We start from the raw sequence: 24,936 nt of genomic DNA on the forward strand, positions 1-24,936 counted from the left end.
AATAATGTGAAATGAATATGAAATATGCAAGTCAAACATCAGATGTTAGTTAAAATGATCAAACCAAAGGTGGGTCACCAGATAGATGAAATCTCTTATCTAGTTCCAATGATCCAGGAGCCAACACAAGCCATGGTGCGTGTTGTAAGTAAATGTTCTGTGCAAAGTGAGTTGCTTGAAAAAAAATTGAATATATATCATAATACAAAACATAAAAACCAAAACAGCCTCTTGAGAAATGACTTAAGTGAAAGCCTGAATTTCAAAGATGAATAGTTTAATTGAGGTAACAATGTGTCTGAGCCTGCTGGAAACAAAACATTGGCTCATCTAAATGATCCCTAGGCTGATGAATTTAGCAGAACTAAATGATCCCTAGGCTGATGAATTGTTCCTTGCTGGACCAATACATCAAAATCTCAACTCAGTTCCTCCATAACAATGATACTAATATGACATTATGGGTATTACAACCAAAGCAGCAGCCAAAGTGATTGAAATGCATTGAGCAATGCCAAGATTCAGGTAGCAATTGAGTTTTATTCAAATCAGTTGCCTACAAACATATGATTAAGAGCCAAATGCTTTAAAGAATCCTCAAAGTTAAAGAAATCTCTGGATTGGAAATAAAAAGCATACAAGGAGACTTTATGTTCAATTCCCTTCCACTAAAATGTTTTGTTTTAATTGATAAGACACCACCTAAGTTTGGTTATTCCAAAAATACCGATAAATCTCAATGTTGACCTTGAGTTTTACAATGCCAACCATGTGATGTGCTTTAAGGTTTGGCCTTCAAAATATTTTGCATGGACTAGTCAGGTTTTTTGTTTGTGTGGATGCGAAACAGAGTACATTGACCAGAGATTAGATTATTTTGTTTAGGATATGGTAGTAAAGATCCAATTGATCTAACCATGATGCAAGAGTAAAAATTGAACCAAATGAGGCAAAATGGTAATTACAATAAACCATTTACAAGAGTTTTCATCAACTACTAATCAACAGTGTTTCAGGATGGAATGCTTGTAACACAACCAAGAAATTATTCATTTTTAATCTCATTTTTAAACTTGTCTGTACAGAATACCAAGCAATTAGAAACCAACAACATGCCAAATCTCCTCAGAAAGTACAAGTATTGGTATGCCTTTTTCATGAGCTGCTTCCATGAGAAGTCCTCTGATGTGTGAGGTCCCAGGAACTTAAAGGTACTAACCTTCTCCACCTCCATCCCATCAATACAGACAATTGTGAGTTCTCTCAGCCTTTCCTTCTAAAAATCAACAAAAAATATCCCTGGTCTTTGTGATGTTGAGAGCAAGACTGTTGTTCTAACACCACCCAACCAGATTCTTGATCTCCAGTCTCTATTCTGATTCACTTCCACTTATTCAGCCAATAATGGTGGCATCGTCAGCAAATTTGTAGATTGAGTTTGAGTCAAATTTGGATGCGCAGAAATGAATGTACAGGGAATAGAGCAAGGAACTAAGCATGCTGCCTTGTAGATGGTGAACATGGAGAGGTGATGTTGCTGATCCATATTAAAATGATATATGCAGGAAAATGTTTCACTGAATGTGCTTTGAAGCAGAAATTATCCACATGAGTAAAAAGAAAATTAATTTTAAAATGTTTGAATGCTTTGCTGAAATATTAAATTAGCTTGATATCCTGGTTTACAATATTTTAGCTGGCGTTTCTTTCAGGGAAAATAAACAATGAGTTCAGCATATGCACAAAGTTTTAGGTAAATATTCTTTATACATTAAGTCATCAGGCTGAGAGAAAAAGAGAGTGAGTTACAAAGAACACTCATGGTATATGCATTGAAGTTTGTCATTTTTCTAATATATTAATAATACAATTTTGATCACAAAGCAACATAGTGAAGGAATTAGTGACAGAGTCGAGTTAATGGTTAGTGTGAGAGAATTCAACGCAGCTGAGTGGTTCAATGTTAAAGGGGATGCAGGAAGAAATGGACTTTTGAAAGTCTATTCACAAGTCTTTAGAAGTGGAGGGACAGAATTTTTTAAAAAAATCATTATTTAAACTTGCACATTCTTGGGTTTGAGATGACAAAAACCAAAAAGTTTTGCTAAACCTATCTCATTCTGTTCTAGTGTGAGTATTGCTTTAAAAAGTACGTGAAGGTTTTGGGGAGGGTGCAGACATTTGTCAAAAGTAATTGTTGGAATGAGAGATCATAGTTAGCTCAGAGAAGCTGTGGTTGTTTTCTTTAGGCAGCCAAGAGAAGATTCATTAGATGTTTATAAAATCGTGAAGGGTGTTGATTGAATGAAAAAAGTAAAACTGTTTCTCGGAATCGGACAGTCATTATAGGACTTGGGTTCAAGGCATGTGAGAAAAAATGAATGAAATGTAGAAAGTCTGTTTAACAGCAGAATCCTCCATTTGATGGGAAGGTCGGGATGGAAACAATTAATGTATTCCAAATTGAATTGGATAAGACATTAGGAAAAGTTTTCAGGGGAGAAGTTGTTCTATGAAATTGTATGGTCTGAAGTTGAATTACCTTCTTCTGTAATGTGCTATTGTAGGTATAAAACATTTTCAATATCGCAACTGACCTATTGTATAAAGGATTATTGTGTTTGGAATCACTTTTATAAGGTTATTATAGTCAATCATAATGCTTAATTCTATTTGTGTTTAATTTCTATTTTATGTGACAGATATAAAACCAGCAGTTAATTCATATTGAAATTTACAACTGAACAGGAACAAAGTACAAAATGTACATCAAACTAATGAAGAGTTCTGAAAGCAGACAGTGCAAAAAAATACTGTAACAAGGATCATTTCATCTGCAGTAGCTATTATCAATCAAACATTTGGAAAGAAATATGTCCCCAAAGCTTCAACCAAATAAAATCTAAACAAAAATAATGATAGATGCAGTCATGCGTGTCTAGTGAGTAGAGCAGTGGGCAAAGCGTGTATAGTGAGTAGAGCAGTGGGCAAAGCATGTCTAGTGAGTAGAGCAGTGGGCAAAGCGTGCATAGTGAGTATAGCAGTGGGCTAAGCGTGTCTAGTGAGTAGTGCAGTGGGCTAAGCGTGCATAGTGAGTAGAACAGAGGGCTAAGCGTGCATAGTGAGTAGTGCAGTGGGCAAAGCGTGTCTAGTGAGTAGTGCAGTGGGCTAAGTGTGTATAGTGAGTAGAGCAGAGGGCAAAGCGTGTATAGCGAGTAGAGCAGTGGGCAAAGCGTGCATAGTGAGTAGAGCAGAGGGCAAAGCGTGTATAGTGAGTAGAGCAGTGGGCAAAGCGTGTATAGTGAGTAGAGCAGTGGGCTAAGCGTGCATAGTGAGTAGTGCAGTGGGCAAAGCATGTATAGTGAGTAGAGCAGTGGGCTAAGCGTGCATAGTGAGTAGTGCAGTGGGCTAAGCGTGTATAATGAGTAGAGCAGTGGGCTAAGCATGCATAGTGAGTATAGCAGTGGGCTAAGCGTGCATAGTGAGTAGAGCAGTGGGCAAAGCGTGCATAGTGAGTATAGCAGTGGGCTAAGTGTGTATAGTGAGTAGAGCAGAGGGCAAAGCGTGTATAGTGAGTAGAGCAGTGGGCAAAGCGTGCATAGTGAGTAGAGCAGAGGGCAAAGCGTGTATAGTGAGTAGAGCAGTGGGAAAAGCGTGTATAGTGAGTAGAGCAGTGGGCTAAGCGTGCATAGTGAGTAGTGCAGTGGGCAAAGCATGTATAATGAGTAGAGCAGTGGGCTAAGCATGCATAGTGAGTAGTGCAGTGGGCTAAGCGTGTATAATGAGTAGAGCAGTGGGCTAAGCGTGCATAGTGAGTAGAGCAGAGGGCTAAGCGTGCATAGTGAGTAGAGCAGTGGGCAAAGCGTGCATAGTGAGTATAGCAGTGGGCTAAGCGTGCATAGTGAGTAGAGCAGTGGGCTAAGCGTGTATAGTGAGTAGAGCAGTGGGCTAAGCGTGTATAGTGAGTAGAGCAGTGGGCTAAGCGTGTATAGTGAGTAGAGCAGAGGGCAAAGCGTGTATAGTGAGTAGAGCAGTGGGCTAAGCGTGTATAGTGAGTAGAGCAGTGGGCAAAGCGTGTATAGTGAGTAGAGCAGTGGGCTAAGCATGCATAGTGAGTAGTGCAGTGGGCAAAGTGTGTATAGTGAGTAGAGCAGTGGGCAAAGCGTGTATAGTGAGTAGAGCAGAGGGCAAAGCATGTATAGTGAGTAGAGCAGAGGGCAAAGCGTGTATAGTGAGTAGAGCAGTGGGCAAAGCGTGTATAGTGAATAGAGCAGTGGGCTAAGCGTGCATAGTGAGTAGTGCAGTGGGCAAAGCGTGTATATGGAAACTCAGATTCAAAAATTCTGAAAATTCCCCACCTGCTGAGAAGAGATTTATCCTCATCTTGGGCCAAAATGATCCATCTCTTATCCTGAAATTGCAGCTCTGGTTTAAGACTCCACAATCCGATGAAACAAGCTCACCTGCTCCTTATTTAAACTTGTGTTTAAACCTTATTTAAAAGTGAGTAGAGCAGTGGGCAAAGTGTGCATCCTTGAGGTGCACCTGTGATAATCATAAGTGAGAAGTAGACATTGTTTCCAATTCGTATTGATGGCGGTTGTCCCATGAAGGAGTTAAGGATCCAGTTGCAGAGGAGGGTGCAGAGACCCAGGGTCTGAAGCTTACTGACCAACACTGAGGAAATAATATAACCATATAACCATTTACAGCACAGAAACAGGCCAGTTTGGCCCTACTAGTCCATGCTAAGCATCATCTCCCATGTAGTCCTACTGACCCGCATTTGGCTCATAACTCTCCACACCTCTTCCGTATATCTATCTATCCAATCTATCCTTGAATATTAACATCGATCTCACTTCTACCACCATTGCCAGAAGTTCATTCCGTATCCCCACCACTCTCTGCGTGATGAAATTTCCCCTCATGTTTCCCTTAAATGTCTCCCCTTTTACTCTCAATCCATGCCCTCTTGTTTTGAATCTCCCCCACTTTCAGTGGAAAAATCCTATCCACATTGACTCTATCCGTCCCCCTTATAATTTTGAATATCTCTATCAAATCACCCCTCCACCTTCTACGCTCCAGAGAATAAAGTCCCAGCCTGCTCAAGTGTTCCCTGTAACTCAAACCCTGAAACCCCGGGAACATTCTCTATTGTCTCCTCTGCACACTCTCTATACTGCTTATATCCTTCCTGTAATTTGGCGACCAAAGCTGCACACAATATTCCAAATTTGGCCTCACCAATACCTTATACAATTTCAAAATAACATCCCAACTCCTGTGTTCTATACTCTGATTCATGAAAGTCAACATACTAAATAATTTCTTCACCACCCTATCCACGTGAGTCAACTTTCAGAGAATTATGTACCATGACTCCTAAATCCCTTTGTTCCACTGCACTCCTCAATTGTCTACCATTTAATGTGTATGTCCTATTTTAATCAGTCCTACCAAAATGTAGCACCTCACATTTATCAGTATTAAACACCATCTGCCATCTTTCAGCCCACTCTTCTAAATGTCCTATATCACCCTATAAGCTTTGATAACCTTCCTTTCTTTGGCTTGGCTTTGCGGACGAAGATTTATGGAGGGGGTAAATGTCTACGTCAGCTGCAGGCTCGTTTGTGGCTGACAAGTCCAATGCGGGACAGGCAGACACGGTTGCAGCGGTTGCAGGGGAAAATTGGTTGGTTGGGGTTGGGTGTTGGGTTTTTCCTCCTTTGCCTTTTGTCAGTGAGGTGGGCTCTGCGGTCTTCTTCAAATGAGGTTGCTGCCTGACGAACTGTGAGGCACCAAGATGCACGGTTTGAGGCGATATCAGCCCACTGGCGGTGGTCAATGTGGCAGGCACCAAGAGATTTCTTTAGGCAGTCCTTGTACCTTTTCTTTGGTGCACCTCTGTCACGGTGGCCAGTGGAGAGCTCGCCATATAACACGATCTTGGGAAGGCGATGGTCCTCCATTCTGGAGACGTGACCCACCCAGCGCAGCTGGATCTTCAGCAGCGTGGACTCGATGCTGTCGGCCTCTGCCATCTCGAGTACTTCGACGTTAGGGATGAAAGCGCTCCAGTGAATGTTGAGGATGGAGCGGAGACAACACTGGTGGAAGCGTTCTAGGAGCCGTAGGTGATGCCGGTAGAAGACCCATGATTCGGAGCCGAACAGGAGTGTGGGTATGACAACGGCTCTGTATACGCTTATCTTTGTGAGGTTTTTCAGTTGGTTGTTTTTCCAGACTCTTTTGTGTAGTCTTCCTCACTGTCCACAACACCACCAATCTTTGTATCATCTGCAAATTTACTAATCCAATTTGCCACCCTATCATCTAGATTGTTAATATATACGACAAACAGCAATGGACCCACTACTGATCCCTGAGGTACTCCACTCGACACCGGCCTCCAATTTGACAAACAATTTTCCACCACTACTCCCATCCAACCATTGTTGAATCCATCTCACTACTTCATCATTAATTCCTTATGCTTCCACCTTCCTTACTAACCTCTTATGGGGAACCTTTTCAATGAAGAACAGCCAATTATATGAGTTGCTTTTGTCGAACTGATCCAGAGCTGTGAGGAGAGCTAGTGATATTGGTTCTGCTGTGAAGCAATTGTGAGATAGGCGAATTGCAGTCCTTTGCTTAGATATGTGTTAATTCTGGCCATGAACAAACTCTCAAAGCATTTCATCACAGTAGATGTTAGCGCTACTGGGCGATAGTCTTTGAGGCAATTCACTTGCACTTTTGGGCACCGGGATGATTGATGCCCTTTTGAAGCATGTGGGAACCTCTGACTGCAGCAATAAGAAGTTGAAATGTCTGTGAACACTCTGGCTAGTTGGTTGCCATAGATTTTCTGTACTGTGCCAGGTACATCATCAGGGCCTGATGCCTTGTGAAGGTTCACTCTCTTGAATGATGTTCTGATGTCAGCCTCAGAGATGGTTATCACAGGGTCCTCAGGCTTTGCAGGGATTCTCGTAGGCGCTGTTGGGTTTTCCTTCTCATAGCAGGTATAGCCATCTATCTTGTTCGCCTTGCTTTGTAGGATGAAATGGCTTGTATTCCTTGCCATAGATGGAATGTATCTGTTTCCGTCTCTAGCTTCCTCTGGAATTGACTCTTTGTTGTAGAGATATCCTTCTGTAGGTTGTACCTGGATTTCTTATAGAGATTTGGATCTCCAGCTTTAAACACCCTTGATCTTGCCTTCAGCAGGTTGTGAATCCTCTGATTCATCCAAGGCTTCTGGTTGAGGAACTCCTGGTATTTGGTATAAACTCGTCCAAACTGGATTTGATAAAGTCAGTGACACCTGTTGCATATTCATTCAGGTCGGAGGATGTCCTTAAATATGGTCCAGTCCACCTATTCAAAACAATCCTGCAGGTGCTCCTCCGCTTCCCCTGACCATACTTTCGACATCTTTACCACTGGTGCTGTGGTCCTCAGTCTCTACTTGTACAAGATTATTTCCTTGTTTAAATGTATTTTAAGTAATCTTAAATTTGTCAATAATTTACAAGTGCTGGTGATCCTTATTATGGCCAAATTATCAACCTTGTCTTGCCAGATTGCTCTCAAAACCAGGTGCCACTTCCATCACTGCAAGCTATAATGTGCATGAGGCACAATGGTAGATTTGTCTCTTTATCCCTTGTATTCCAGCTGGCTGCTTAGGTATGACACACTTTACTTGTCATTGAAGTTATCTTGAATTTCCATTTCTTGGCTTTAACTTTAATTTTGTTCTGATGAATGGTCTTTAGGTTGAAATGTTAACAAAGCATCTTTCATCGATGATATTAAATTCTCAACTAATGGCTCTGTATGCTATTTCTATAGTATGACTACCACATGGTACACTCACACTTGCATCCGCCATACTGTTTCCCATGCCGCAGAATGTAATAAACTTATGCAATTCAGCAATTAATTATTTGCATAAGGTTATACAATCCATGAACTACTGGGATATAAAGCAATACAATGATCTAGTTATTTACAGTAAATGATTGTAAATGTAACCCATTATTGGATTCATTCAGTCTCCTGATCTTTTTGTTTCCAAAACACTTCAATGTGGTGTTGTGGTAGCCCCTCGCAGCTCCCCCACTTGGCCTCACAAAATGGACAAACTCAACGATCCAGCAGGCTGCACGAGGCCCGCAGCACTGCCCTCCAATTGGCCACAACTAAAGGAGCCTAAGTGGCCTATCAAGGAAAGCGGTTCGCAAATGCACCAATCAGCGCGGAGGGGGTTTTGACCACGCCCCTCATCTTGAGATTAAAAGCAGGGCTGTGAGCTCAATAAAGCTCAGTGTTAACTGCACTCAACTGGGGTTTGTGTTGTTCTTTCTGGGAACAGCGTGTTCTTTCTGAGCTAACCTGGATACAGCTATAACTTCTCCTGCGCTTTCAGCTCCGCAGAGCTATAGCTTATAGCAGCTAGCTACGGTGTAACATCTCAGAAGTATCCATCCAAGCACTGATGTCTCCAGTAGTTTCACTCCCTGGATAGGCTTCTTATCTGGTCTCAAATGTTGCTCTGCAGTTGTTACTTCGATATGGTGGTAATGAACACCATTGTATGGTGAATTCTAAATATTTCACAAAACACAGGGATAATACTAAACAACTATAAGGGTAGTTTGATATTTTACTGTGCCTATCTCTATTTGATTTTAATGAAGGATCTTCAACCTGAAATGTTAGTTTTGTTTCACTTTCCACAGATGCAGTTGAGTGATTTCTTTAATACTGCTCCTGAGTATAATCAACTTTTTCCATCTTAATTTGGATTTCAGGTTCTTGCTGTTTTTCTTTTAAATTTCGCTCTATTTTAGTGAAGGCTCTGCATCTTTGTGCTTTCACACAGTTACGTCATGATTTCCAGCAGACGCTGAATCTTTCCTCTTTCCAGTTGTCCCTTTGGAAGTCACAGAGTCACTTTTTTCTGACTTTCCCTTCCTGATTTGTCTCGAACATTTTCTACTTTGCCATTCCAATTGCCGACCACTTTAATACCCCATCTCATGTGCACTCTGACCTATTAGTCTGTTACAATGAGATGCAATGCAAAGTTGAGCAACAACACCTCATCTTTTGTCTAGGCACATTTTAGCTTACAGGAATTCTTGTTGAAATTGTTGCTTTTTGGTAACTTGTTCTTTCTTTCAGCAATTGGCTATTTCTGCCTATCATAATTTTTGGTCAGTTTTTATTATTCATCCCCACAGTTGCCAGTCACAAGATATTGAAAAGACAAAGAAGCTTAATATGCTAGTCATTGCCCCAATTGACCCCTTAGGACTCATCCTTTCAGAGAAAATCCCTTTGTTCTGCACACCCTTTCCACACCTCTCATTTTGTAACTTTATTTGTTTTTCTCTCTTTCCCATTTTTGACCATGGAACCTGGGCCTGAAATGTAAATGGTTTCTCTTTCCATGATACTCTATGGCTTGTTAAGTACTTCCAGCTTGTTCTATTTTTTTATTTCATATTTCCAACATCTGCATTTATTGAAATGCCATCTATTCTACACTCCATCACCCAAACAGCAACACAGAAAATTCATTACCAAAATACTGTCCATAAGCTCTTTGTGTTGCCTTTTGAAATGGCAAGTATTAGATGTAAAGCTGCCATAGAACATCCTTTATTGTAGACAGTAAATCTCAACTACAGGCAGTGTCTTACACAAAATTTTATAATGAGCTCCTTCTCATGCACATTCTAAATGAACATATGCACCAAAATTCTTACTTGCTGCTGCCAAACAGGTACTTATAAAGAAGAACTATTATAGTAAATGAAATTAATGAAATTAAAAAAGGCAATAAATACATAAGAAAGATAATAAATATTCACAGTTATCCTAGAGCACAAAGGGTGACTTGCAGCAGTGCAGACAATCCTTTTGATATGAAAGGAGCAGTCTATGATTATGTAACAGGGACAAGTTCAAGAGGGAATTAAGTGTTCTTGAACCAAGAGCTGCTAGTTTTCAGGCTATGGTACTTTCTGCCCAAATTTAGCAGTGAGAAAAGATTGACACCACACGGGATATTTGTTCTTAAAATGTAAATTCAGCTGAAATGACCTGAGACTCCTGTTTTCAAATGTGCCATGGAATTCAACATCGACTTCTCCCCCTCTTCTCCATCCCTCTGTCTTTCTTCCAGCTCTCCATCCCCTTCCCTCTCCATTCACAGGTGGTGGAGGAGGCTGGTATATCTGGGGCATTTAAGAGATGTAGACAGGCACATATGTAACAGAGTTTGCATTTGTGAATTTTATCTCAATGAGTCACTTGTATTTTCTGTCATTTTAATAATGTTTCTGATGGGAATGAGTTTGGTGGTGCACACCCCTTGTGCATCTCCTAAGTCCTTCCCTTCTGCTCCACGTACTGCTTGCTACCTTGCTAAGGGTAAGTGTGAAAGAACTTTGCTGCTGGAAAAATTAATTGTTTATGTTATCAATCTCAATTTACATTGTTCATTGCTAATATTATTATGTTTTACAGCTGGTTTTGTATTGTTTTAATCATTACTCTAAGTTTTATGAATATTTTTATCTGATGTGTTTAGGTGCCATTACCATGTGTTGATCATGTGACCTGAGATTCTATAGTGTAAATTCTGTTATTTATCAGGCTTAGGAACAAAAGGGCAAAAAAAAGGAAGACACCTAGAAGACAATGATGGTTGTATTATTTTGTCTTCCAAAGATACAGAATTCCCTTGTTAAATGCATGATTAAAGATGGTTAATTTTTCTATGCAGTTCTTAACTTGCCCACCAGATGCCACTGTTTTCACCTTGTAAATATAGTTTTTTTTAAATAGTTTGTAAAGATTTTAAAATACAAAATGTTTTCCTGGGCAAATCTTAAAAGTCAGCTAATACCATGTACACTGATTTGCGTACATATTGAAATGTTAAAATAAAGTATATGTGTGTAGGTTGAGGGAAAGGATGGATACTGCTTGCTATCTTGCTTAGGGAAAAAAGGGACTTAAAATAAAAAGGAAGAAAACTCAGAAGACAATGATAGTTGTATTATTTTGTCTTCTAAAATGAGGGAATAAATACTGGAAAAAATTCCATGAGTTGTCTTTTATTCTATGCTCTATGCAAACCTGTTACACATAGATGTAAGAAAAATAGAGGGTTATGGGCTTTGAGGTTAGGATAGGCTCTATTGATGGTGGAGTAGGTTTATATAGGTTGGTACAACATCATAGGCCAAAGGGCTCATAGTCTGCTGCAATCTTCTATATTCTGCTTTCACTGTGCTGTGAAGTATTAGATTCCATTGCTGCTTCAACTACTATTGTATCTCTAGTTACTGATCCTGTGACTGATAATCCAACTGATGTTCATTTAAACTCTCATCTGAGTATCAAAGAAAGAAAGCATAAACTATGCTGTTTGAAAGTGAATTTCAAGGCTAAGAAACTAAAACTCTTAGATACTTTCCTCCTATGTTTGGACATTTTCTTTAAAAGTATAGGAACTACTCACCAAAGTTAACAAGCTTAGTTGTCAGTGCAAATTCCGCAAGGAATTTCAGTATTCTCAGAGTCAAAATTGAGAATGTTTCACAGTTCTTTGAAACATTTAAGAAAGCTGTGAGATTGAAATATTGACTGTTCTCATTTCTGATGAACTGGGCAATGGCAGTTCTGTACACCGAGATTTTAATTTAAATAAAAATCCATGTTGGCATTGTGCAAACTGTCTGAGTGACATAATGAGCTTCCTTGCTCAGTAGGGAGGGGTCATGGTGGTGGGTAGTACATGTGTTAAATTCAGAAGTGCATGGGTTGGTGGTGACAGTGTTTCACTTCCAGTGCATTTAACCCCTAACCCCAAACCTATACATTCCATGGACTAATAACAAGCCCTTTCTCAGTCTTACTTGGAGGAATAAGTTATGGCTACCAAGAGGTGATGAAACAAGGGGGAGGAAATGGCACCATTTTTGCATAATTTGCTTTTCATGGATTTGTAGTATATTACAGGGAACCACATACAAAGGATAAGTTTCAGGTTGGAAGCAGTAAGGTATTTTAACTGATTTTGATTCTTCAGCAGGAACTTGGATTTCATTCTGTTATTTGCCTTGAAAATAACATTTCAAAAGCAGTTCAGTACAAACAGCTAAATTAGATGAATCAAAATAATTTTTCCAACAGCAGCCATTAAATCTTCACTGACTGGGGTGGGGGATAAATCCTCTAATAAACACATTGTAAATAGAGTTTGGGAGAGATGTAACATAGGTTTCTGATTCACGATAATCTGTTTTACAATATTCCTTGTAAAAAAAATATTTTTTTTCATGCAGCTTCCAATTTTTTCTCCAAGTAAAGATTAGAAACAATGTAAAAAAAAATCTGATCTGTATTTGATACCATTGGTGATTGCTCATCTGGATCAACAAAATCAGTATTAGTTTCTCTGTCTATTTAGGTTTTAAATACATTTTAAAAACCCTCTTGTTTGTAATATTAAATTTGGAAAGTAATTTTTAAATATATTTTTTCTTTTTAATATATTTATTGGTTTGGAAGAGAGAAATATTACAAGTTGTATATTGAATCTTAGATCTTAATACAATAAAATACAGAACATGAACCGTAAGTAATTTATATATTCTTTTGCAGACAGTGTTTGAACATATTAGAAATTAATTTAGGAAAATGTCAGTTCATATTCTATTATTGAAATTTATTCATGGTAAATTATCTAGATAAAGTGATCTCTTCTAATTATAAAGAATAAAATATATTTTATACACATTTTCTTTCGCTATTCTGTGTATAAAAACAATTTTTTTTCAAGAGCTTGTTGCTGTGGTAATTTAAGGCTACGATTGTTTTGTGAATTTATCACCTGCTGTTTGAAATAATGGCCTCAATTTTGAGATAGTGATAATGACAAAACGACCATTGTTCACTGTCATTATTCTGAAACTGGCAACAACATTGAGATCTTTGTGTTTGGTTCAATGACCGTATTTCACAGTTGCTGTTGGTGTTCAGTGATTTTTCCATCTTCCCAGATTGTGCCATTTGCTGCCTTCTCCAGAGGAACTAAGCTGAAATCATTTCAAATGGCTCAACTTTCTGGTTGTTCTAAGTAATCCTGCTACAAGATATACTATGCAGTTTCACTTAGTTACATAAACCATAAGTGAGTATTTTAAAGAGAGCAGAGAGAAGCAGGAGTAAGCCACTTAGACTTTTGAGGCAGAGACAGGCTTCAAAAAAATATTGTAGTTGATCTGATCCTTGCACTAACTCCATTTTCCTGCTTGTCCCCCATAACCCTGGACCAATAAAGTCTTAAAATCTGTTGGCCTTGAGTATATTTGATGGCTCGGCCTTGACAGTGCTCTGGGGTGTGGAATTCCAAAGATTCACAATTCTGTCTTAAATTTTCTACCTCTTATTCTGAAACTTTGCTTCCTGTGAAGATAAATTTCCTTTCTGCATCTGGCTCACGTGGGTGAATAATCTCAATTATTTCAATAAATCACCACTCAGCCTTTTGAATACGAATGATTTAATGCTAAACCGACCTGGCCTGTCAAACATCTGGAACTATAAACTAATTTTAAGTCAGTGAACAGTTATTTCTTTGTAAATATTATAGAATCAGAGTTCTCTTGAATAGTTCCTTTTAATATTTGATAAGTATTCATATTTCAGCTCCATTTTAATCATCTTTCAATCGTTTTAAAATCAATGCAACTATTAAATCAGTAATAAAGCATCATCTAGTTTTCTGAGAGTTCTATGAAGTGGCACCCTGATGATCCGATCACAGCTGCTGGTCTTCAGGGATCCCATTGACATCACATTGCATTGGTGCAGGGGAGATTCTTGCCACCAAGCTTGATATATTTCCCTAAGGTCAAGGGGAGGGGCTACCATTGGTCACAAGTTCTACTACAACATCTTCATGCCTGTATGATGAAAATCACAGTTATTTTTTGCAATATGGATCAGAATATATGCATGCTCATGGAGAAAACCGATGGAAAATGGAATCAAACCCTCAGTTCAAAGATGGGTTTTTATATAAATCCATGTTATTAGATTAATCTACCATATCAGAATCACACCTCTGCAGTTTCATTTTTCAAATGCAGATTAATTCCTGTTTGAAAGCCATGACTGAGTCAGCCTCCATTACTTTGTTTCTACCCTATGTATCAAAGAATTATGTAATTAAATAAGAGACCTCACAATAAGGTAATCAGCTTCAAATGGGTAGTTTCTCAAGCAAACATACTCCTGATAGGTGACAGAATTGAGTTGATTCATTCCATATTAAAAACATGGAACAACTATTGGATTAACTTGTAAAATTTAACAGGTCATTGTGATAGCTAATTCTTCTTTGGCTTGGCTTCACGGACGAAGATTTATGGAGGGGGTAAATGTCCACGTCAGCTGCAGGCTCGTTTGTGGCTGACAAGTCCGATGCGGGACAGGCAGACACGGTTGCAGCGGTTGTAGGGGAAAATTGGTTGGTTGGGGTTGGGTGTTGGGTTTTTTCTCCTTTGCCTTTTGTCAGTGAGGTGGGCTCTGCGGTCTTCTTCAAAGGAGGTTGCTGCCCGCCGAACTGTGAGGCGCCAAGATGCACGGTTTGAGGCGATATCAGCCCACTGGCGGTGGTCAATGTGGCAGACACCAAGAGATTTCTTTAAGCAGTCCTTGTACCTTTTCTAAACATTTGGGAAAGGATGAGCCATGTTTAAGGCTGATAATTCAGTATTACCTTACATAAATTACCAATTCACATTTTGCAGATTTTCCCCCAAATCTTCATATGGACAGTGTTAAATCGCATGTAACTAAATATATGAAGAGATATTTGGTCAAATGACCAAAAGCTCAATCAAAGAGGCAAGATTTAAAAAGTGTCTTACAGGAGGAGAAGCGGGGGGGAGATTTGATTTTCTTGGAAACTGATGACATGGCTGCCAGAGATGGAAAAAGGTACATTTGGGAATTTTGGAAATCTTAGTTCATAAGCATTTTATTCTTAATTTCATTGTTTTTAAATATCTCCTTGTCCTCATTCTATGCTCTCACTCAGTTCCACGATTCCTGCAACCCTCTGAATGATCCAACTCCAATCATTCTATGATTCCTGTGGTTTATGAAAGTTGTTACAGTAATAGAAATTACTTTTTGCGAGTGTCTTTGCCATTTTCACTTGCCACTAACTAGCCCAAGCATGAATGTTGTCTCGGCCTTGTGGAATTTTGCCAGTTTTTTCTTTACAATCCAAGGAGTTGCAAATGGAACAAAATACTATCATTGGTACATACTCCAATTTGTAGGAAGGAAGGGAGGTTATTGAAGATGTATGGGTTTAGGTTAAGTTGTGGAAAATACTTATAATATTGTCAACAACATCCAATAATTAAGAATAGATGAATGGGATTGGATTTGCCATTAGTGTCACCAGGAGGACGCAGAGAGGGCAGACTGCACCGGGTGACACCATTAGAGGGGGTGACCCCAAAATGACTGTCTGTAAAATTGATGTGCCGTGTTTTAGGAGAAATTTATTAATTTTTATGCTGTCGTTAGTTATTACATCAAAAATATTTTTCAAAAACCCAGCATACATGTATCAAGATACCTACAAGGCTAAAACTCGATGCTAATTTACTTTTTGAACCCTCCAATGTGCTCCAGCCAGAGCTGTCAATATTACTCAATTACAATGATGCTTCGAATCATGTGGTCTCGTCTGCCCACGCCACAAGCACACGCAGTTGTTTTTGTTGCTGCTGTACGTTTGATATTGTACTTTAATGTTGTAATTTAAATTTTGCCAGCTGTTTCTCTCACTACTATTGCCATTACATTCAGTGATATACTGGAATTATGATTTACGAGTAACATTATTTCAAAAAACATTATTAAGGATTCTGTCTGGTCTCCACTGGAGGAGATCCATGTTTGGGGGGGGTAGTGGTGACACCATGAGTTACTGCACTGGATGGCACCAACCCTAGTGATGCCACTGGGATTTGCCACTTTGTGAGCATGACATATTTGGCCAATTTTACAACTTCAGACTGACTGGAAATTGGCTTCTATGTTGGTTGAAGTACAAAGAGAAATGTCAAGGTTGAAGAGTTGCATTGAATCCACATGGTTACAACCTTGTTTTTTGCAATAATGCAAGCATCCATCATCATTGAAAATGGGGATGTTCTGATTGATGTGGGAAGGCTACAAAGCTTCATTGAGCTCTGTTGGTTGAAGAGTTGCTTATTTATTAATTTTTTTAGCATGTGTGAATAGCTTCATCAAGTTGGCACCAAAAGGAAGTTGGCATTGGAAGGGCAGGAAGGTAGGCAGAGAGGGAGGTATGGTTCTGCTGGTTAAAAATGGAATTCAACTTTTGGAAAGAGGAGACTTTCTCAGGAGTTTTCAGCGGTTTGATATGATATCGAAAACCATGGCAGACTTCTTCAGATGTGGTGCATCACAGCTTGGTGTCGGGGGGGGGGGGGCGCACCCATAATTCTGAAAGGAAAGCCCTGCAACAGGTAAATGGCTCAGCCCAGTACATCACAGGCAAGACTCTCCCCACCATCGCAAAAATATACATGGATTTACAATCATCAAGAATCCATACCACTTCCTCTGTTCTCACTGCTGCCATCAGCAAAGAGGTATAGGTGCCACAATACATGTATCACCACGGTCAGGAACAGTTTCTACCCCTCTACCATCAGAGTCCTAAACAACAGATACAATCAGAGACTCATTTAAGGACTTTTACTTTGTACATTCTTTATTATTGAATATTTATTTTCCATATTGTATAGTTTGTTTGCACTTAGTTTACATTTCTCATTTTTGAACATGAATTTTTTTTTAGTACAGTTTATTGTGTTACCTAGCTTGCAGAAAAAAGAATCACAGTATGATGTCATTTGTATGGGTAGAATTTAAAAAAAACTAAAGGTAAAAAGACCCTGATGGGAGTTCTATACATGCCTCTAAATAGTAGCTAGGATGTAATATGCAAACTACAGAGGAGAATCCAAAAAGGGGAATGTTACAATAGTCATGGGGGATTGCAATATGCAAGTTGATTGGGAAACCAAAATGGTACTAGATCCCAAGAGAAGAATTTATTGAATGTCTTCAGGATGGCTTTTTAGAACAGCGTGTGGTTGAACTGACCAGGGAAATAGGAGTTGTGGATTGAGTGTTGGGTAATGAACCGGAATTAATTTGGGAGTTGAAAGTAAGGGAACCCTGAGGACCCGTGATCATACGGTGCCTTTCATAATGTTCGGTACAAACATTATTTTCCCCTCTGCTTCACAATTTTAAATTTGTAATCAAATGATTCTCATGTAATTAAAGTGCACATTACTGATTTTATTCAAGGTTTTTGTATCCATTTTGGTTTGACTATGTAGAAATTACAGCACTTTTTATACATAGTCACCTCATTTTACCCTCAGGGCACCATAATGTTTGGGACATATGGCTTCACAGGTGTTTGATTACTCGGGTATGTTTAATTGGTTCATTATTGCAGGTATAAGAGAGGTAGGCTTGCTTCTTAGTTTTTGATCACCTTTGTAGTTGCCATTTTTCAACATGAGGACCAGAGTTACACCAATAAAAATACAGAGGATACACTGCAAGAATGCAAACCATGGCAAAGCTGGTATGCTTTAGATATTCAGCAGTTCCTTTATGCCTTCACACTTTACTCTTGCCATCACTCTGATACAGGTTAATCTTGGTCTCATTTGTCCACAAGACCTTTTTTCAGAATTTTGCAAGCTCTTTTAAATACTTGGCAAACTGTAATCTGGCCATCCTTTCTGTGGTTTGCATCTTGCAGTCAAACCTCTGTATTTCTGTTCATGAAGTCATTGACATATCTACACCTACCTCCTGAAGAGTATTTATGATCTGTTGGACATGCGTTTGGGGATTTTTCTTCATTATGATGAAAATTCTTCTGTCACCAGCAGTGGAGGTCTTCCTTGTCCTACCAGTCTGTTTGTGATAACTGAGCCCACCAGGACGCTCTTTCTTCTTATTGATGTTACAAACTGTTGATTTTGGTAATCCTAAAGTTTTGGCAATGTTTCTTTCTGTTTTATTCTTGTTTTTCAGCCTCATAATGGCTTCTTTGACTTTCATTTGCACAGTTCAGGTTCTCATGTTGAAAAATGGCAATGACAGACTCCAAAGGACATCAAAAGGTGAAACAATTCAACATGCCTAAGTATTCGCAAACACCTGTGAAACCAAATTTCCCAAACAATATGGTGTCCTGAAATGAAGAGACAATATATAAAAAGTGCTGTAATTCCTACATAGCCAAACCAAAATGTATACAAATAACTTTGAATAAAATCTGGAATGTGCACTTTAATTACATGTGAATTGTTTGATTACAAATTTAAAACTATGAGGCAGAGGGGCAAATAAAAAAGGTGTCTTTGTACCAAACATTATGGATGCTAGTGTAATATGATAGAATTTGACCTGCAGTTTGAGGGAGAAACTATAAAATCAGAAGTGTCCATAAAATAAAAGGGATTGTAAAAGCCAAAATGTGTAACTTGTTTACTTTCCTTGTTAGCTCAGCGTCCCATTGGTTCTTACTGTGGCCATCTTTGTTATTGTGCGCATTCGCACGTTTTAGGAGCATGTACAGTGCTTTCATATATTACAATGCCGCCTGAAGCATGTGCAGTGCTTTCCTGTATTGGAGTGCTGGTTGGAGCATGCGTGGCGATGTATAACGTGAATCAGGAACTTCAGGTAGTAACTTATAAACATGGCAACATAGAGAAGGGTGAGTGAAATACTCATAATTTTAGTTGACTGTTAGCATAAATGTTACTCTGCATTCATGGAGCTTTAGTGCAGATATTATTTATAATCATTTCATCAAATGTTGAAGAAGATAATTTCAATTTAGTGTTAAAAAATTTAAATACATCTGGATTTGTATTGAAAATAATTGAAACGCATCACTAACAAGTGTCTCACTTAGCCTTCAAGTGACTATTTATTGGATCGAAGTCGCTCTAGGGACTACAGAATAAAGGGCAGGAGGTAGCAGAAATGAAATTGTAGATCTGTTGGCCTAACATTGGTGGATGGGAAGTTGGAGTTGATCATCCTGGATGAAGTTACAGAGTACCTGGAGGTGCATGACAAGATAGGCTTAAAAGAGCATGGTTTCTTTAGGGGAAATTCTTGCCTGACAAGTGGATGAAGTTACAGAGTACCTGGAGGTGCATGACAAGATAGGCTTAAAAGAGCATGGTTTCTTTAGGGGAAATTCTTGCCTGACAAGTGGATGAAGTTACAGAGTACCTGGAGGTGCATGACAAGATAGGCTAAAAAGAGCATGGTTTCTTTAGGGGAAATTCTTGCCTGACAAGCCTACTGAAATTTTTTGAGGAAAGCACAAGCAGGTTAGATAAAGGACATGCCATGGATGTTGTAAATTTGGATTTTCAAAAGGCCTTTGACAAGGCTTCTTTAACAAGATGAAAGGCCATGGAATTACAGGAAAGATGCTAGCGTGGGTAGAGTATTGGCTGATTGACAGGAAACAGAAAGTGAGAATAAAGGCTGTCTACTGGTTAGCTTTAGTGTTCCACAAGGGTTTGTTTTGGGCCACTCCTTTTTACTTTGTATGTTAATGATATGGATTGCAGAATAAATGGCTTTGTGGCTAAGTTTGCAGATGATACAAAGACAGGTAGAGTGGCAGATGGTGAGGAGGAAACAGAGAGGCTTACATAGATAAGGAGAATGGGCAAAGAAATGGTAAATTAAATCTAATGTTGGAAAATGTTTGGTCATGCACTTTGGAAGAAGGAGTTAAAAAGGCGAACTGTTATGTGAATAGGGAGAAAATTCAAACTTTGGAGATGTGAAGCGATTTGGGAGTCCTTGTGCAGGATACTTAAAAGGTTGACCTCCAGGTTGAGTCAGTGGTTAAGAAGATGAATGCAAGTTTGCATTCATATTTAAAAGAATAGAATGTAAGAGCAGGGATGTGATGTTGAGGTTTTATAAGCAGTGGTGAGACTTCTTTTGGAATATGGGATAGTTTTGGGTTCATTTAAAAAGATGTGCTAGCATCAGAGAATATTCACAAGAATGATTCTTGAAATGAAAGGATTAGCATATGAGTAATGTTTGATAGTTCTTGGACTGTACTCCTTGGAAGTTCAGAAGAATGAGGGGGGAGTCATAGAAGCATTTTGAATGTTGAAAGACCTTGGCAGAGTAGATGTGGCAAAGTTGTTTCCCATGGTGGGGAGTCTAGAACAAGGGGACATGATTTAGGATTAAAGGAAGCAGAAATGCAGAGGAATCTCTTCAGCCAGAGAGTGTTGAACCTTTGGAATTTTCTACCAAGCACAGCTGTGGAGTCCAGGTCATTGGGTTTATTTAAGGCAGAAATTGATCGATATCTTAATAGACATGGGGAGAGGACAGGGGAATGGGGCTGAGTGGGAGAATGGATCAGCTCATGATGGAATGATGGTGTGGACTCTATCGGCTGAATGACCTACTCCTGATCCTATATCTTCTGTCCTTGGGGTCTTTTCAGCAGTGATCCCAGAAGATAACTGACTTCAGTGAGTGTGTTAACAATGAAGCACGGGGGGGGGGGGGGGGGTGTGCGTGGCAAGGTGGCGTAGAGGGAAGACGTGCGGTTCCACCTTTCCCCAGTTAGACATAAATACCCGATTTTAAAAGTTGTAAAGGTGGTTAAAAATAGTATTTACAGACTTTGGAATAGTGGAGGATTAAAATGGCTACAAACGTGAAGAAATCAAAAACTCAGTTGCAAAAGAAACTACCTTATAAAAGTGTTGAAGAATTGAGGCCTACCTACCAAGTTGAAGCCACGGAGTCGCTGACTGGAGCTCCCAAGCCTCAAAGGACCCCTGCTCGGCTGAGTATTACACCAGCGCCAATCGCCCATCCGCAAGATGGCGCCGGTTCTGTAATGAGCTCAGCCGGCCCTGACTCATGGCCCCATGAACCCGTGCGCGTGAGCGGATCGGCTGAGTGGGGACAGATGTGCGAGCCCGCAGTAGTGGCTGGTGGTCTAGGGGCGTGAAGTATAGTGTTGGAGGACGCACTTGTGCGGTTGACGACTCTTCCGGGCATGGGCGGTGCGTCGCGAGTTCAGGAATTGTTAGAGAAGGTGTGAGCTGTGGGGGAACCCGAAAGATGGTGGGCTGACGAGGTCAGCACGCTGTCGATGGGTATTCAGACCCGCTGCCGCACTGGAAGAGGAATCATTTTGTATCAGAAGAGGAAGAGAGCCCAGCGCTATTGGAACCAACACAGGAAGAATATATGGGGGCTGGGACCAGAGAAGGTAGGCCTCAAGGGGAAGTGATGAAACCTGGACTGGACTCTGTGTTTACAATATTGGAAGGGATTGCTCATCAAATGGAAAACATGTCAATGCAGATGTCTACACAGATAAATCAAGGGTTTATGGAAGTGATAACTAAAATGAACAGTATGTGTGAGGAGATGACTTCTATGAAGAAAGATATGACTGTAGTTAAAAGTGATGTTAGTAGATGTATAAAAACAGTGGACACTGTACAGGATAATTTAAAAAAAAATTGAAGTCTTTTTAGAATGTAAGAACCAAGTGGATCGTAAGAGAAAAAGTGGAGGATTCTTTTGTGGATTAGGGGATTCAGAAGAAGGAATTATTGAAGAAGATTGATTCATTAGAGAATCAAGGTCGAAGAAATAATGTAAAAATGGTAGGTCTTCCAGAAGATATGGAAGGTTCAGATCCGGTAAAGTTTTTTAAGAAATGGATTCCTGAGGTACTGGGCAATGAATTTTTTCTGGATGGTTTGGAGCTAGACTGGGCACATAGAGCACTGAGGAAAAAAACATTTCCAGGTCAACCACCATGAGCAGTTTTGATTCGTTGTTTGAAATATCAGGACAAAGAAATTATATTATGAATTGCGGTGCAGAAGGCGCAGCAAAATCAGACTCCAATGATGGCTCAAAATAACAGTGTGTTCTTCTATGCTGATCTGAGTCAAGAAATTATTAGAAGGCACTGAGAATTTAATTCAGCAAAAAAGTATTGTGGCGAAAGGGTTATAAATTCGCATTTCATTACCCGGCTGTATTGAAAGTTTTTTTATGGGAATTTTCAATCTCAATTTTTTGAAAATGATCATGATGTATTAATTTTTGCTAATTCATTGCCAGATTTGCGAGGAAGTGGACGGTCGCCAATATCGTCACCTAAAAGGAGGGTAAATGGAAATGGGAATGGGAAGAATGGGAAACACAGAAAGAATGGAAAGTTAAACTGACGCAAAGTCTTCTTGATATTGAGGACCCAGAACAATCATTGGGACTGGAATCATTGGGTTGAATATATTTGATGAAGTACTTTGTGAAAGTCTGACTGGCGGGGGGTGGGGGGTGGATGACACTGAGACCTTTAATAGTCATCTGCCACTAGTGGGTTTTACCACACTCAGATTTTTAGGGAGTTACTACTTCTTCTTAGTAGTTTGTTGGTGGGGGGGGGGGTAGTATATTTTTTTCTATTTCTTTTACTTTTTGGAATTCTTATATAGGGGGAGGGTTTAGAATATTAATGGAATTAGAAAGGGGAGCAATATTTTATAGTAATGTGAAATATATTATTAAATTGAAGAAATGTCTAATTTGAACTTTGCAACTTTTAATGTTCAGGGATTGAATAATCTAATTAATCTTACATAAAAAGAATGAAAGTTGATATTGCTTTTTTGCAAGAAACACATTTGACTGAAAAAGAACATTTGAAATTGAAGAAAGAGTGGGTTGGTTATGTGTTTTCTTCTTTTAATTCTAATGCGAGGGGTGTAGCAATTTTAATTCATAAGAAATTACCGTTTGAATTGGAATCATTTGAAGGAAATGCTGTAAGGGTTCTGATGGTGAATTGTAAAACTTTTGCTGAACCATGAACTTTGTTAAATATTTACGCACCTAATGTAGATGATGAACGGTTCATGTCGGAGGCTTTTTTACTGTTAAATCAGGCCAATGAAAATATTTTGATCGGGGGAGACTTTAACTGTGTTTTGGATCCTTTATTGGATAGATCTCTGAAAAGTATAAGGAAATCAAAGCTGGCAATACAAATAGGAGTTCTGATGGAAGATTTGAATTTGGTTGATATTTGGAAGAGAGTAAATCCTACAGAGAAAGATTTTTCTTTTCATTCATCTAGACATGATTCATTTTCTAGAGTAGATTTTTTTTGGTATCGGCACATTTGCAAGGTTGAATACTACAGGCTGAATATAAAAGCTGGGTCATATCGTATCATTCTATGTTGTTCTTCTCCTGTGTTAGTCCAGAAGTGGTACAATCATCTTATAGATGGAGGTTTTACACAATGTTACTGAGGAAACCAGAGTTTATTACTTTTGTTAAGGAACAGATTACATTGTTCTTGGCTGAGAATATTAATTCAGTAAGTAGTAATTTTGTACTTTGGGACACTTTGAAAGTATATTTACGTGGGCAAATTATTAGTTACACTACAAAAGTTAAAAAAACAATACGCGGCAGAAAGTTTAACATTGGAGAAACAAATTACTGAGTTGGAAAAGGAATTTCAGAAAGATGTCACAGAAGATTTTAAAAAAGCTGTTTTGATGAAGTTGAAATTACATTATAATATATTACAAACTTAACAGTATGAGCGTTTAATTTACCGATCTAAGCAACGTTATTATGAACTGGGTGAGAGAGCTCACAAGATATTAGCATGGCAATTAAAAACAGAACAAACATCGCGAACTATTAATGCTGTCAAAAAGATTTCAACAGTTACCTATAAACCTCAGGAAATTAATGACCAGTTTTATTCATTTTATCAAAAATTATATAGTTCTGAGGGAAAGCAGGATGTTGGTTCAATTGAATTTTATTTATCTAAATTAAAACTACCTGTTTTAGGGGAGGAGGAGATTAAGGAATTGGAAGCTCCATTTACAGATTTTGAAATTAAAGAAGCTATACAGGAGATGCGAATGGAAAGTCGCCAGGGGATGATGGATTTTCAGTTGAATTTTATAAAGTATTTTATGAAGATTTATCTTCTGTATTTGGAGAGGTATTGCAGCAAATAACTGAGGATCAGTTGTTACCGGAATCTTGCTTGAGTGATATAATTACTGTGATTCCAAAGAAAAACAGGGATCCGATGAAAATATCTTCATATCGACCTATTTCTTTATTAAATGTAGATTATAAAATTATAGCGAAAATGTTAGCAAATAGACTTGCTAAATATTTACCTCAGTTGATACATATAGATCAAATAGGTTTTATTAAGAATAGAAATGCATCTGACAATATCCTTAGATTGATAACACTGGTCAATGCATTGAGACAGCAACCCAACCTTTTGATAGGGTTGAATGGAAATTTTTTATTTAAGGTGTTAGAGAAGTTTAATTTTGGCCCTTATTTTATTGGTTGGGTTAAGGCTTTATATAAAAATCCAATTGCTAGGGTGGCGACAAATGGTCAAATTTCTTTACCATTTAAATTAACACAATCAACTCGTCAAATTGTCCATTATCACCAGCCTTGTTTGTATTGGCTATTGAACTGTTAGCTCAGACAATACAACAGAATGATAAGATTAAAGGGATGAGAATTGCAGATGTTGAATATAAGATTAATTTATTTGCGGATGATGTGTTGGTGTATTTGACAGACCCAAGCAGTCTTTGAAATATTTACAAGATTGTTTATTGAAATTTGGGGAGTTATCTGGATATAAGGTAAACTGGCATAAGAGTGAAATAT

The sequence above is a fragment of the Narcine bancroftii genome, chromosome 7 (genome assembly GCF_036971445.1).
Source record: "Narcine bancroftii isolate sNarBan1 chromosome 7, sNarBan1.hap1, whole genome shotgun sequence".
NCBI classification, from domain to species: Eukaryota; Metazoa; Chordata; class Chondrichthyes; order Torpediniformes; family Narcinidae; genus Narcine; species Narcine bancroftii.